Genomic DNA, 14,164 nt, shown 5'->3' on the forward strand with positions numbered 1-14,164 from the left:
GTTTACAACTTTTAGATGCCTACAGCTTTCTGGCTGTCCAGCTGGAACTCTGGAGATACCTTAACAAACATATGGTCCCCAGACTTGTGGCAAAAGGCATACAAAATTCTTTAAGAGCTGACCTTTGGAATAGGTCTAGTTAGATGGAAACCCATAGCTTGCTGCTGTTGGCTCTTTAAAGGAGAACTGAGCAGGAGGGTTCAGACACTACAGCTCAGTTTGTGGAAGGGCTTCCCAGAGTAATGATGGTCTTCCTTTCCTTGTCCCCAGCGAAGTCTGCATTGGTGGTATTCACAGAGTAACTATGGCATTTGTAGATACTTGGTTTGAAACTGAAATAGTCACAGGGAAATTGAGACTAATTTTCAAACAGTATCACATCTCTGTCGAGAACTGAGACTCTTGGAAAATAATTGAACTGTATTAAAATATTCTTGTATTTATGTAGTCAACATGAGGGAAGCTTGAGTGGCCTTTTTCTTGATTGAGCTGCATGTGTAAGCACAGTGTAAGTATTTTCTAGTTCTAGATACTGTTTATTTGGGTGAAAAGTTATCTTGGTGTCACCAGGTTAGTCTGGTACCTGGAAGAATAAGATGAACCAAGTCACTGAACGTGAACTCCATTGCCTTACCCTTTTGCACATGCAGTGGACTTAAGCAAGATACAAGTCTGACTTTTTAGAAGTTCAGTGTAGGCTTTTTCTTGTATTTAAAAATAAAAAGTTAAAATACATCATTGCATTCAGAATGTGATGCTCCATTTCTAGAAGCAGCTGAGCCCTTTGTCCCAGAATTTAAGGATTGAGATTGGTAGAAAAGGTGGGTAAGATAATCTTAAACCTTTGAAAAAGTAGTTAAGGACACTAGTCACCATTCCTAGAATTGAATGTTAATAATCTGTTATAATAGGTAATAAAAAATAGAATCTGATTAAGAACAGGAAGAAGGGAAGAATATGGAGGGCAAAGGTTAATGAGGCTTTCTAAGGGAGAACTTAGTATATCCCTCAATTATCACTGAAAAAAGTAACAATGACTTCTTTAATACATGAAAGCACTTGTCAAAAGGAAAAAGCAGTCATCAAATACATTTACAAAACAAAGGGCTACATTCCAGTCTGGAAGCAAGTTGGCAGATCATGACTAAAAAATTCCTTTGGGGATATTGAATCCACTTTTATAAAGGAAAGACCATAGCTCACTCTATAGCAAATGTGAGTTCTGTCACTTAGGCTGTAATAAAGATGTTGCCTGTTTCCCTTACTGAAAGGATTTGACTTTCAACTTGCACAGTAAAGTGCTTTACTCTAAACATATAAATTTAAGCTATATGAAATAACATGACCTGAAAGTGCTGCTTTTTTTTTTTTTTTGGTGGTGGTTTTTTTTTAACCTTTATCCAACTGTTTAAGAAAGTTTTGAGTTAATAGGGTTCTGTAAAGTTACTCTGTGTACCTGGAGAAATCAAGGTATTACTGAAAATTAAAAAGCACGTAAGCAAATGAGGACTGGTGGAATATAGGAGAAGAAATATATTACTCTTGTGCCTTTAAACACAAAATATGAAGGTATCTTTACATAGGATGTCATTGGATTTTTTTGGTGTGATGGTTCTTGGTTTTGTTTTTGTTTTTTTGTTTTTTTAAGAAAGCCTTTTCTTATTTCAGTACCTAAGCTGATCTTTTAAGTATCACAGAAGGTTCACCCCGAGCCTTCATTTCCTCCGTTCCTCTACTAGAGTAATCTACAGTATGTGATGATGAAAAAAATTTCCTGTATTGAATGTCAGCTTCCTCTTATTACAAGCATATTTTCACGTATTTTTAGTTTTTGTTCTAAAATTGAAGACCCTCCTAAAACATGGCAGTGTTGCTTTGTACACAGCGCATACCCTGTTCTGCAATGTAGCCTCCTGCTTTGTTGAGCAGAAAAGGCTCATGGGGGCCTTGAATTCTTTGAGCTGCTGGTGCAGTATTGGCACCGCACACATTTGCAATACAGAATGCCGTTTCTACGGGAACTGCATAGTGCTTACAAACGATGGACTAGACCGTGCAGGTTGAACAGGCAAAACAATGAAAGAGGCTGGGGGTGTTTAAACTGACCTGCCTGTTGCACTGAGGGCAGCCTAGCATCCACCTGCAGCCTTGCGCTCCTGAAGGGGAAGGCTTCCAGATGGACAACGTGGGCATGCGGAAACTCTAGAGGTGCAAGTCCAAGACGCTGCAGAAGCAGTCCCTGACAGCCCAGTTAGCGCCTACCTTTTACTCATCTTGCCTTTTGCTTCTGGTCCTTTTGGAAGGCAGGTAGCTAAATTAGCTACACATTCTGTTGGTAAGCTGTCTGTGCAGCTGGCAGTGTGTGACTGGGTATGCTTCCATATTTCCAGTAGCTTACATCTCAGCAAGATCCTGGCAGGCTGGTATTTCCAGATTCTGAATGGAGGAGGGAAGGAAGGACAGCCCTATGGACACGAAAATGTATTGGAAGTCAAGATTTAGCCTCTATTCCCAACCCTCTCCCTTGGGATTTTTTTCTGGTAAGTGGCTTTATTTTCTTCCAAGGTGCAGTTAAAAGTTGTTGGGAGATAGGGAGTCCCAGCCTTTCTGAAAATAGTTACTCAAAGTACCCTTTCAAAGAGGGGAAATTGCTTGCTACTGATGTAGCATTAAGGTGCCTCAAAACTCATGTAAGGAACCTGTTGAAAGCGAGAACTATTCAAAACAATTCCTGTAGCCTTTGAGTTGTATTCAGAGGCCTTGCATTAATCTTGTGGATATAACTGAAAATAATTTTTTGCCTACCCCACCCTCAGAAAAATTAGTATTACCTATTAGCTGTAGTAGTAGGAGCTGCTAGTTGTGATGAGTAAGACCTAAGAGGTCTTTTCCACTCTTGAGGTTACAAATTACACAGTAAATGTTGCTTGAAAGTAATTTTTTTAAGGATCCGTCTCCTTTTTTTTTCTATCTTATTGTAGCCTAGTCTGAAATCGCAAAAAAAAAAAAAAAAAAAAAGAATCATTTCAAACCTGCCAAGTGCTAATTGCCGTAACAACTACCTGCTTTTTAAAAATTCAGAAACATTCATGACAAGACACAACTCCAATATGAATCCAGAAAATGAAGCTCAATTCTATGGTTTTTACATTGTGCCTCCCTTTTCCCAAGCTCTGCTTTTGACAGATGAGTGACAGGAAAGTGCTCCAAAGACTTCCTGTCCCATGTAATTCGGTTTCCAGCTGAAAGCAGAAAAGCTGAGGCTGCTCTCCTGGTTTGGTCTCAGGGTGAGAGATCCACCTCGGGTTGGTGTGATTTTACTGGAGTCGGCACTTTGCGTTACCATTAGTTGTTTGAGTTGTAGGTCAAGTTATCTTCTACCCTCTCCTCAGTAAGGCTGACTTGGAGCTTCAGTAGGTGCAAATCACAGCAGTCTTTAAATGGGTGCTCAAAGCAGAATGAACTATTTTAGAGGTGTAGATTTGTGTTGGAGATGAGAGGGGACATTAAGGATATTGGTCATCCCGTTAGCACTGGCTGGTGTGGGAGGACTCTTGGATCACAGGGTGAGGCTGTAGCTACGCATCCTGTATCTCCACCGTTTAGACGAGGGATGCATCTGCTGGCTTTCCAGGGGGCTAACAGTTATTAGCATTGAAATAAGTATTGGGTAGAGCCAAGTCAATCATGCTACGTACCAAATTGCTTTTTTTAGAACTAGAGAAAATGGCAATTTCAGATTCTGTTCCTAGGCAAAATACAGCAACAATTATGGCTTGGAAGTAGGAGTTTCTAAGGGCTTCGGAGGTTCGCTCTGTAAGCCGTGCAGTTTTGCTTGGCCTCTCAAGAACCCACGTTTTTGAAACATCCAAGGTTCCTGCAGTGAGCAAGGCGGTTTTACACAAGTTTGGAGAACTTCCTGGTAGAGCTGTTCTGCAGAAAAGTGGGTTTTTTTAGGGAAAGGTTTTCTAACATAGCTGCTTAGACGGATGGTGAGCCCTACTGGCAAAACCTCCAGACCTTACTAGATTGTAGTTGCTGAAAGTAGCCTTTAAGGAAGCTGAAACATACGGGGTCCCCAAACTCAACTACTAGATGCAGATCTGGAATGTTGTGATTTATTGGAGACCCATTACTTTATGTGACTCCTTGACTGGGAGGAAGAGGGCAAAAAGAAAAGGTTTCAGGGACAGAACTTTAAATATGTCATGCCCTGGATTGCACGTCTGGGGCTTGTCTTTAAAAGGGCTTGGAAAATAGTCGAAGAAAATAAGTATTTTTAACCATAAGCCACCCTCCTTCTGTTTTTTTTTCTTTCTTAGGGTGGGTGTTTTTTATGGTTTTCTTCTTACTAGAGATGTGCTTCCCTGAAGCAACTTAGCAAATGATTTCTGTTGATCAACCATTTCTTGCCTGACAAGAAACATTGGTTTTGGTGGGAGGAATTACTCCCTTACTGTTTCTATTTGCTTCATGTTAGTTCTTCTCCTTGCTTTTAATCCTGGTCTATTGTATAAACTGCGCTGTAGCGCTTTAAAGCTGGAGCATTTCATCAGGAATCTACATATTTGTGGTGAGTAAAGTGGTATCTGCATATTGGAAGTGTTCATTTACAATGCCATTATTGCTGTAGATTAGACTGCCAGCTACATAAAATCTAAATATCATACACCTGAGCTTCCATCACAGCAGACCATCCCAGGCAGACTGGCAAGCATGTGTGGACCCCAGGTGACTTGTGGAGCAGACGTAACTGCTTGTCAAAATGTGTGACTTTGCAAAGCCAAGTCCCAAGCTGCTGAATTTTTTAAGTTCCTTAAAGAGGAAAGGATTGTTTAAGTTTAAATCCTTATGGTAAAATACCCTTATTCATAGATGAATGTTAAATTTAATTCCATCGGGTTATTTCTTTACATCTAAATTTGATCGTTTTATTTTTTTACATTTCAAAAGTAATACTTAGAAATGTGCTCATCTGGACTGACGCTTTCTGCTGCTGTATAGCCACACACCGAGTAGAGAGGAAGACTGATCCCCAACCTTGTGCTGCAGAGCCTAGTGCTTGTCCATTGCACTGAGCGTTTTTAAGAGGCTCATTATAGTTTAACTTTCTGGGACAGGGTAGTTAAGCTGTTTTGCCGTTAATGCTAAGCCATTTAGCATCAGCATATCTAATTCCAATTCCTACTGCCAAAAGGAATTGGAGAACCCTTCTAGGTCAGTGAGGTTGTCTCCGGATTGCCAGCAAGTGGCATTTCATAAATGAGAATTTTTCTGACCAAAGATAAGGATGTACTGTTGCCTCAGTTTGTTGCTTAATGTGTCCTGGGACGACCAGAGGTGACAGGCTGTAGGCTTTGTAGAGAAAACACTAAACTTCAGCAAAACATCTATACGTGTGTTTTGAGACCTGACAGTGTTTCTGTACTCAGTTTCACAATTCTGTTCAAAGTAGAGAAAGGTTGACTGCTTAATGCTTATAGCTGAGATTTCACCCAAGCTAGATGATGATAAGGCATTTCAGTGTGAATCCAGACCATTCACCTCCTACGTTCTCATTCTGCCATGTGTCCATGAGCAATGGCCATGAAGGGGCGACAGGCTCCTGTACTAGAGCGAAAAATTACTCAGTTACTAAAGCAAAGTGCTTACCTTTTTAAAGGCAGGAAAACAGAAGTGTAAGTCTGTTACCTGAAGCAGCAAACATCAGCAATGAGGGATTTCCTCCAAGACAAAGCAGGTTGATGGTCAGTCTGCAGTTCTAGCATAGCTTGAACTTTAGTCCTGACCTGCCAAGACATAGGGATGGGGTTTACTTCCTGCTGCCTGTCAGCAGTATTAAAGACGACTAACTTTTGCATAGCAAATTTTGTGTACTATCCATCTTTTCCCAGTCTATTTTGTCAGGCTTGAAATTCATTGCGTGCTAAACCCCAACAAACCAGAAGGTTGCACAGCTGGGGCTATAGAAATAGCTTACTTTTAAATATTAGGGAAGGTAAGTCTGTGACATTATGTATTCTGGAAGATAATTCTTTTACAAAGAATGCAAACAGATGCTTTGGTGAGGTGAGCAAAGAAAATGCTAATAACAAGACTACAACAAAAGGAAGTAAGAAGACGTGCTGAGAGAGATAGGGAAGTGAGGCAGCAAGACTCTAACCTCAAAGCACATAGAAGATTACACGACCCAACTTCCGAGCCAGCCCTCTGAGCATTTCAGTGAGGATGATTAGAGTGGCGCGTTCAGTGGGACCCTGCCATTTTGTAGGACTGAGAGGTGTTTCACAAACTATTCACACGTGGACTTGATAAATGAGAATTTTTAGGTGGAACATGACCTAGAAAAATGGTGTGTACTTTTGCAAAATGGGATTAGGCCCATTAAATGTGACCTTTGGAGAGAAGCAGAGTTAGGCTTGTATCTTTTTTTCTTTTTTCCCTGCCTTTTTCTAAATTAATTATTTGTATGTTAAGCATATATCAGGTCTATGTTACTTACAAAACTGTGATGAGATTTTGATTAAAATTTGGGCTTGGGTATAATGCTATCCCCAGCAGAAATTCAGGTCACAATTAAGGTCATAGGGAGACCTGTAAAATGACATCATCATCAGAGTGAAGATACCAAATGCTGCACAGATAAGGAATTTAAAGGAAGTGCCTAATCAACTTTGATTTTTCTTAACTAAAAAACCTGCCAGTGCCTGAAGAGCACTAGGGCGTGTCATCACAGACTCAACAGCCTCTCCATTACTGCAGGAGCTCAAAATTATTATCCTGAGGGGTTGGTCAGCAAAGGGAGTTTTTGCTTCAGTGACTGTTACAGTGATACAATACGCACCAGAAATAATTCTTCCCTGCTCTTGAATCTGCCATATATACAAGGCCCAAGGTTTTGAATATGCTTGCAAAGTAAAATCAAAATCAGACTTGACATTCCCAATTGCAGCATGTACAAGCCAAGGACAATCTCCAGCCATCGTGCGGGAGCTACCTGCCTGCCGCTCACCTGACTGCATCCTGGCTGCAGAGCAGAGGCAAGTCACTGCCTTCCGCAGCTCCCGCTCTCAGGAGCAACTGCCAGGACAGACAAACTGCCTAAGGAAGCCCTGGGGCTTCCCAGGGATGTTAAGCAGATGGGGAGAGACGTGTGGAATTAGGCAAGCAGAAAGTGAAAGGACTGATGGATTTTCAAAGAGGGGAAGGAAATAGCTCTGATGTTTGGGATGCAGCGGGGAGTCTTTCTATGGCAGGATAAACATAGGAATAATGGGGAAAAAAGTCTCCAAAGTCGTCTCCCTTGTTAAATATTTTGGTAGTACTTCATATTCCAAATCCATGGAAATGTAAAGGATGGATCCAAGATGCCTTCCAGTCAAAATGGGCTTACCTAGGGATACCACCTGAAAGTCAAGTGAAAGGCTAAAACTGATGCCTAGGTGAACTTTTGGTGGTGGCAGAAAATATATGTGTGGAGGGGGAGGGTGGCTTTCAAGGATCACAGTCATGAAGTTTGTGATGAGTTTGCAGCCTCACCAGACTGTGCCTCATACCTCTAAAGAGCCACAGTGATTCATCACTCACCTTCTCCGTTATCCTACTAATACCTTGGGATGGGTAACAAAGGGAAGTGAAAAAGAAGTTGCTGTGCTGGTTTCAGCCAAGAAGTTTTCTTAAGAAGAAACTTCACTCAGACTAAAAAAATCTGGATTTTCTGTCTCTGAATTTCAAGATTTTTCTTTTTTTCCTTTTCCCTATCAAATGGATGAAACAAGGCAGCCAATTACTGCATTGTCTGTTCACTTTCTTCTGGTAATACTGTATATATGGCATTTTCTTGCAAAATGAAAAAGAATCATCTTCTCCTTCTTCCCCAAAGAAGTTCAAGAGCTTGGTGTCTCTGTCCTATGCTGCACCTGACTTTCAAGCTGTGCTGCTTTCCCGTCTCTATGAGCATCTTCACTGGGCAATATGCGCGTTCAGCAACTGTTGCTGAACATAGGAGTGCTCTAAGGGCTGAATCCCCATCTGTGACTTGCTTCTCTGAAACACAGAACAAACTAATTTCAGAGACAAAGGCATGAAGATCTCCTCCCCGCAGGCTGATAGACTGGACGCCTGAGTAATTTTTGCAGATTAGTCAGTTAACGCATTATGGTCATTAAAGCTTTGGAACAAGAAAATCCCGTCCGAGGCTGATGGTATGAATGACAAGCCAACCAGAGAAATGGAGAACCAGTTCTGAGCCATCGGGAGAGCATATGTTTATGGCCATCATCATCATCACTTATGCAATATTCCAAAATGGTTTCCTGGAAATTCAGTTCTTTTGAACCTGGGAAGATGATGTGACCAACCTCCTTCACCTGCCTGTCAGCTCCTCCTCCACCCGAGAAGGCATTGCGAGTCACAAACTTCCAAGGAGCTGGATGAATTCCCTGCAGGCATCCAGTGCCGACTGGTGATGACAAAGTTCATCCATCAAAGGCCAACCAAACAGGCCCACTCTTTCTCTGCTGCAATCACACCATCTGTCATTGATGCTCTCTAGGTTTTGTGGTACGATAATAGGAAATTACATTTTCTTGGAAGGATAATGAGGAAGACTAAACTCTTCTCCATCCCTAAAAGCTGTCTCTAAAGGTCACAGCTGAGACATTGGCAGAGAAATTAAAGGTGGCTGCCTGCCTTGCTCCTGCTCCTACTCCCTAGCTAAAGAATGGACTTCAGTCTGCAGGCCTGCCAGGTTTGACTTAAATTTGTGTAAGAGGTCTTTTAGTTAAAAGGTTTGATTAAGACATTTATTATTCAAACAAGAAACTTCAAGATGTAATTTAAACATTATAGAAAATCACAGATATTTTTGAGGAAATGTAAGCTGAATTTGGAGCAGACTTCGTGCCACATACTGAGCAAAAGCTACGTCACACTCTCCCTAACAAGGTTCCTGGGACAAATTAAAGAATCAATTAAGTATCTTCCACAAGGAAATAAGATGTCCAAGAGGGATGAGCCAGATGACCTTTTCTTGATTCAAGAAATGTCTGTTACACTCCGATGATACATTTTTCTTCTAGTTGTTAGCCCTACAGAATAGATTGTAATATTATTTTTTGTGATATTAAATCCTCTTTAATGATGTCTTTTCTTTCATGTGGCATGTACTAAGGTTTCCAGTTGTCATAGACTTAAACTCCTTATGCTAAGACCATATGCAGCTGAAGATAAAACTCAATTAAAAAAAAATACAAAACAGATTGAGGAGCTATCAGATACTCTAATGCAATTTCAGTGGCTTATTACAGCAAGAAGTAACATCTACCTTTCAAAAAATGAAAATGTTGCTTATGTTGTTGGTGGAAAACCAAGTATTTTTGTAGTTACTTAAGAGCTACTGCTGAAAGTATCTGACACCCACCTTTCGCTGCATCTCTGACAGAGAGCTTGAGGATTCTGTGTAGAAGTCTGGCTATTCTGTAGCTGAGGAGGGAGCACCGAGAGAAGAGTTTGTTGCTTCTCAGAATTGTCAGAAGATACAGAATTATCTGAGAGAAGAAGGAAATCTCTTAGGAGATGTTTGTGCTGTTGATAATGGCAGCAAATGCTGTGCTGGGCTCTACGGAGGCATACAAAACACATGCCCTGTGGGGGCTGATGCTCTCAGCTGTTGTTCAGTGCATCGTCAGAATTCCTCCAGAGGCTGGATGTGATGCTGGAGTTCACATCTCTGTCCGTGACTGCCTGGCAGCTCCATCTGCTATGTAACCTCAGTGGAGAATTGTCCAGAGACGTAAGTACTAAAGCTTTGGTGCCTGCAAGTAAGTGCTGTTGGCAATCCACACCGAAACTCCATTTTCTGTAGTAAATAATGAACTTGAGCTCTCTTAGTACAGCAGCAACATGTATGTTTTCTGTCCAGGGATACCTGTAATCTTTCTTTTTGCCTAGCTCGTAGGACAGCATCATTACCTGTCTCGTGACAGCAAGCATCTCGTGTGCCGGGTCATGTAGTAGGAGAAAGATGTCAGGCTCCCTAGACTCAGCACCGCATCCAGCCTAATGGAGCATTTTTGAGCACAAAGACCTTGGACAGTATTCCTCAGCATCAAGCCATAAAAGAGGCCAACGTGCCAAACTGTAAAGCATCTAACCTTTGGACTTGGTACTGTAGATGGAGGAGGCAGAGTGGGAGTGCCACCTCCACCTGCTCTCCACCTGCCTCCAGGACCAGGCTTCAACATGCAGGGTGGTAGTAATCCCTGTGGCCCCCTCTAAAGCCAAAAGAAAAGAAAGGAGCCCTTTACATGGGTGACTAATGCTCTCTGTAACAGACACAGGGTAAACTGGATCTCCTGGAGATGCCCCTCTGTCCTCTGATGGGCATATGAGCCCCCATTTTTGATGGCTGAAGTCAGAGGACTTGCCTCTTCGTGTCCTGGCTCGTGCCTGCTCTGTTTTGTGTCTACAGCCTTGTCCACTGCCCTTCCCCACCACGTCAATGCCAGGCTGCATATGTTTAAAAGTCCATGTCCCTGGGAGCAGGCAGCTCTGGCAGCGCTCCTGAGCTGACGTGGGTGAGCAGCTCCGAGACAGGGCACCCTCTGCATGGCTGGAGATGACCATTTGAGGAGCTGGGAGATTCCTAACCCTGTTGTTTTTACAACCAGGGAAAGCAGCGGGCAGCTCCTGCAAAACCCTCCAGGTTTCTCTCGCTTCTGTGTTTACGTGGCTGGGGCAGGAGGGCAGCGGAGCAGGCCAGCCACAACCTCGGCGGGGCTGGTGCCTCTCCGTGGGCCCTGCCCGCAGTGACCCCTCTGCTTGCAGGCACCCCAGGGCCTCAAGAATCTATTTCTTGCCAAAATCTTAATCTGTGAATAAACAGAGGAGCTGTGCAGATAATAAAGCCTTGATGTTTCAACCTGTCATATACACGAAGCAGAACACTAGAACAAAATGACATGCAAAGCTCCCTGGAGTAAGTATTCAAGCAGAAAAAGCATTTGGGAAACCTGCAAATGGGACCTGGGCATGTTTTTCTTATCATTAATTCAAAGCTCTCTGCAGCAGGTTGATGCTATCTGCACAGAGCGGTGTGTGCCAGGATGCTGACCTCGTCTTTACTGCAAAGCAAAGGAAAGGAGCTGTGGTCCCCACACGCAGCCGCCCATCGCGGGTGTCTCTCTGGTTTCAGAGGCTAGTCCTTGCTGCTGTGCTGCACCCCATACTGATGCGGAATTAACTGGTTCTGAAATCAGTAGAGGTCTTGCTGTTGCCTTTCAGAGAAACTGGATTGGAAGCTCAACAAGGCAGAAAGCAATTAAAAAGCAAAAGCATCATGGCAAAAGTTGTAGTTTACACTGGAGGGAAAGATTTACAGTTCTGCTGTCTTTCTTTCCCAGGAGGACTGGGCTATACTACGTGTCTCTTCGTGTGGTTTCACAATCAGAAAACTGATGCAGCTGGAAACTAATCTTTATTTTCTACTGGATGAGGTCCCTGGTCGCAAGGGCACAAAGACACCAGTGTCAACACCAGGAGAGTGCAGGAGCACCCTTTCTGATCACAGCCCATTAGGAAACCATGGCCTGCACATAGACCTTGAGACTGCAAACGTGCAAGAACAGCATGCAGTACTCGGCTTTTCCATCCCATGGAGCAAAGGTGTGGTTTTTGTGAGCATCTGTGACCTGAACCAGGCTGATTCATCCCTGAGCCACTCCTGCGTGAAACAGAGGTCATGCAGTGCTGAATCCTGCCCTGCACACTCACTACTCCTGTGTAGGGTATAAATAGTTACTGAGCCTAAAAATGCTTACAATTTTTTCTATGTCTAAAAAGAAACTAGGTTAGGCAGTAAAAAAGCACATTGCTTTGTCTTTTTTTTCCCCTAAGGAGAGAGGAAGGTGAACTTTCTGCTTATAGACAATACATGTAAAGGGTTTTCATCAGTGAGTTTCTCATCCTCGTGTTCTGTTGTTACTTGACAGTAAACAATGTGCTGATGAGATCTCGTAACATTTGCCGCAAGATTCTAGTTTTAGTAGCATGCTGCTGTTATCATGATGAGCTGGAGATAGAAGCCAAGCAAGGTTTGTAGGGAGGTACCAATACGTTGTATCAGACCAAGTTTGGATCGTAAATGTTGGGCACAGCATTTCTCAGTGCATTTTCATTTGAAAGTCTCTCCATCACACATGGCCAGGATCCAGGGTGAATAAACTGAATTTTACAGTTTCTAGGATTTGCTGTCTCCTACCAGCTCAGTTGCAGGAGAGGGGACGGGGAAAGGGAGAGCAGGGAGTTAATTCTAATCACTCCCCAAAGCTCGTGGCATTCCAGCAGCTGCCTGCAAGTGGGGGTATCGCTACTTGTCAAGACAAACCGTGGTAAGTGGAGAGAAGAAAGGAGTCTCTGGGGGTTCTTAATATTCCAAAATTCCTGAAGTACATGTGCAGTAAGATAAAAAAAAAGCCTAATTCATTTTGCATATGAATAAGTCCTTTGGCGAAGAACTTTGATTTCCCGAATCAAGACGACTGGCAACAATGCTGAACTGATGTAAGTATGGCAAAATTCAGTGGCCCCACTCACCTGAGATCAAGAGACAGCCTGAGAAATCACCTATAAAAACGCGGTGCTGGAGGGTAAGGTACAATCTAGACATTGTTTGCCATGCTTTATAAACATGACCTTACAGCAGCTTCATCAGTTGATGTCCTGATTGCAGCTCCTGGGAAGATGCCACACTAAGCTGCTGCGGCTTTGGGCAAGAACGGCTTTGAGCAGTGCTGTCACAACACCTGCGGGAGGCACAAGGAGGGGACACATCTCCCGGCCAGCAGTTTGCGTGGCGGAGGCGAGTGGCCCAGCTCCTGCAGCCCCTCCTCTCCTCTCACCAGCTGTCAACCTCCGGACCCTCACCGGTGGGGAGGATGCTCCGCATGCCGAGGCCGCGGCAGAGGCCCGGGCAGGCTGCCGGGACGTGCCGGTGCCGCAGGGCACTCCTTCGCTGGCAAAAGCAGTGGTTGTCTTCCTTCGCCGAGGTTTACTGAACTGAACACGCTCGTATTGGAATTAAATGTTAGCGATAACTTACACCGCTGAAAAAGAGATCCTGAGATCATCTGAAGTTGTCTTTTGTGCGGGCTTAAAACTACACCGTTTGGGATGTGATGAATACTGCTCGCAGATTCAGGCAACCCCCCAGGAGTTAATATGATTAAGATCATTTATTCCTTTTGCAGTTCTAAGAAATCTTTCAGGTTCATCAAGCGCACGGCTTCTGTTCCTTTTATCCTGAAATGGGTACACCTACTAGAGCTTGCTGCATTTTACTTTGACAAAGCACATTTTCTGAGCCTTATCTACATGAAAAAAATCCAGATTATTATAAACATTTCTATTCACATGAAAAACATTTTTACTTTGCAAGCGTTTCTTTGTTATTTCCTACTTAGGCTTCGCTACTAAATCACAGCTGCTGAGAGGAGAGCTGGCACCGCTGCTCAGCCTTCCCACCTACCGCTGCCGAACTGGTGGGATTTCCATTCCTGCACGGGGACATCGGGTCTGCTGCCGGTGGCCCATGGACACGCACATGCCCAGAATAAGCCCTGGACCGTCCAAGCTCAGAGCTTCAGCCCCAGGAGAGTCGGGAAGCGCTGCGGGCTCTGGTGTCCTGGCATTGCTCTGCCCAGGTTTACCCATGCCTGCGTGGGGAGACCGTCCCTCCTGCTCCGCCACAAGCACCGATGACCGGAGGTGAGAGACGGCCACCAGCATCTCAGCAGGGAGCCAGGAGGAAAGCGAGAGCGGGCAGCGCCCAGCTCCTGCCGACACGCAGCCTCCTGCGTCTGCTGGGCACCAACGCGCCCAGGCAGGGGCTGCAGGAGAGGCACTGCGAGCGCTGGCGGGCAATGCCAGCGTGAACGGGCCCTGGGTGAGAAGACACCTCGGTGCTGAGCACTGTGCCGCTGGGACAGGGCCCGACCCGGCGCCTGTAGAAATAGGGGAGACCAGAAGCTCCATTTCAAGGAGGGAGCTTGCTCCGGCCCTGGGAAGGATGAGCTAACGTGGCTGCAGAGCTGAGCTGCACCAAAATGGGACACAGCCACAGCTCGCAGGTACGGATGCCGCCGCGAGACAGCGGAGTGGCATCTGG

This window comes from Aquila chrysaetos, chromosome 4 (assembly GCF_900496995.4).
Source record: "Aquila chrysaetos chrysaetos chromosome 4, bAquChr1.4, whole genome shotgun sequence".
In the NCBI taxonomy this organism is placed as follows: domain Eukaryota; kingdom Metazoa; phylum Chordata; class Aves; order Accipitriformes; family Accipitridae; genus Aquila; species Aquila chrysaetos.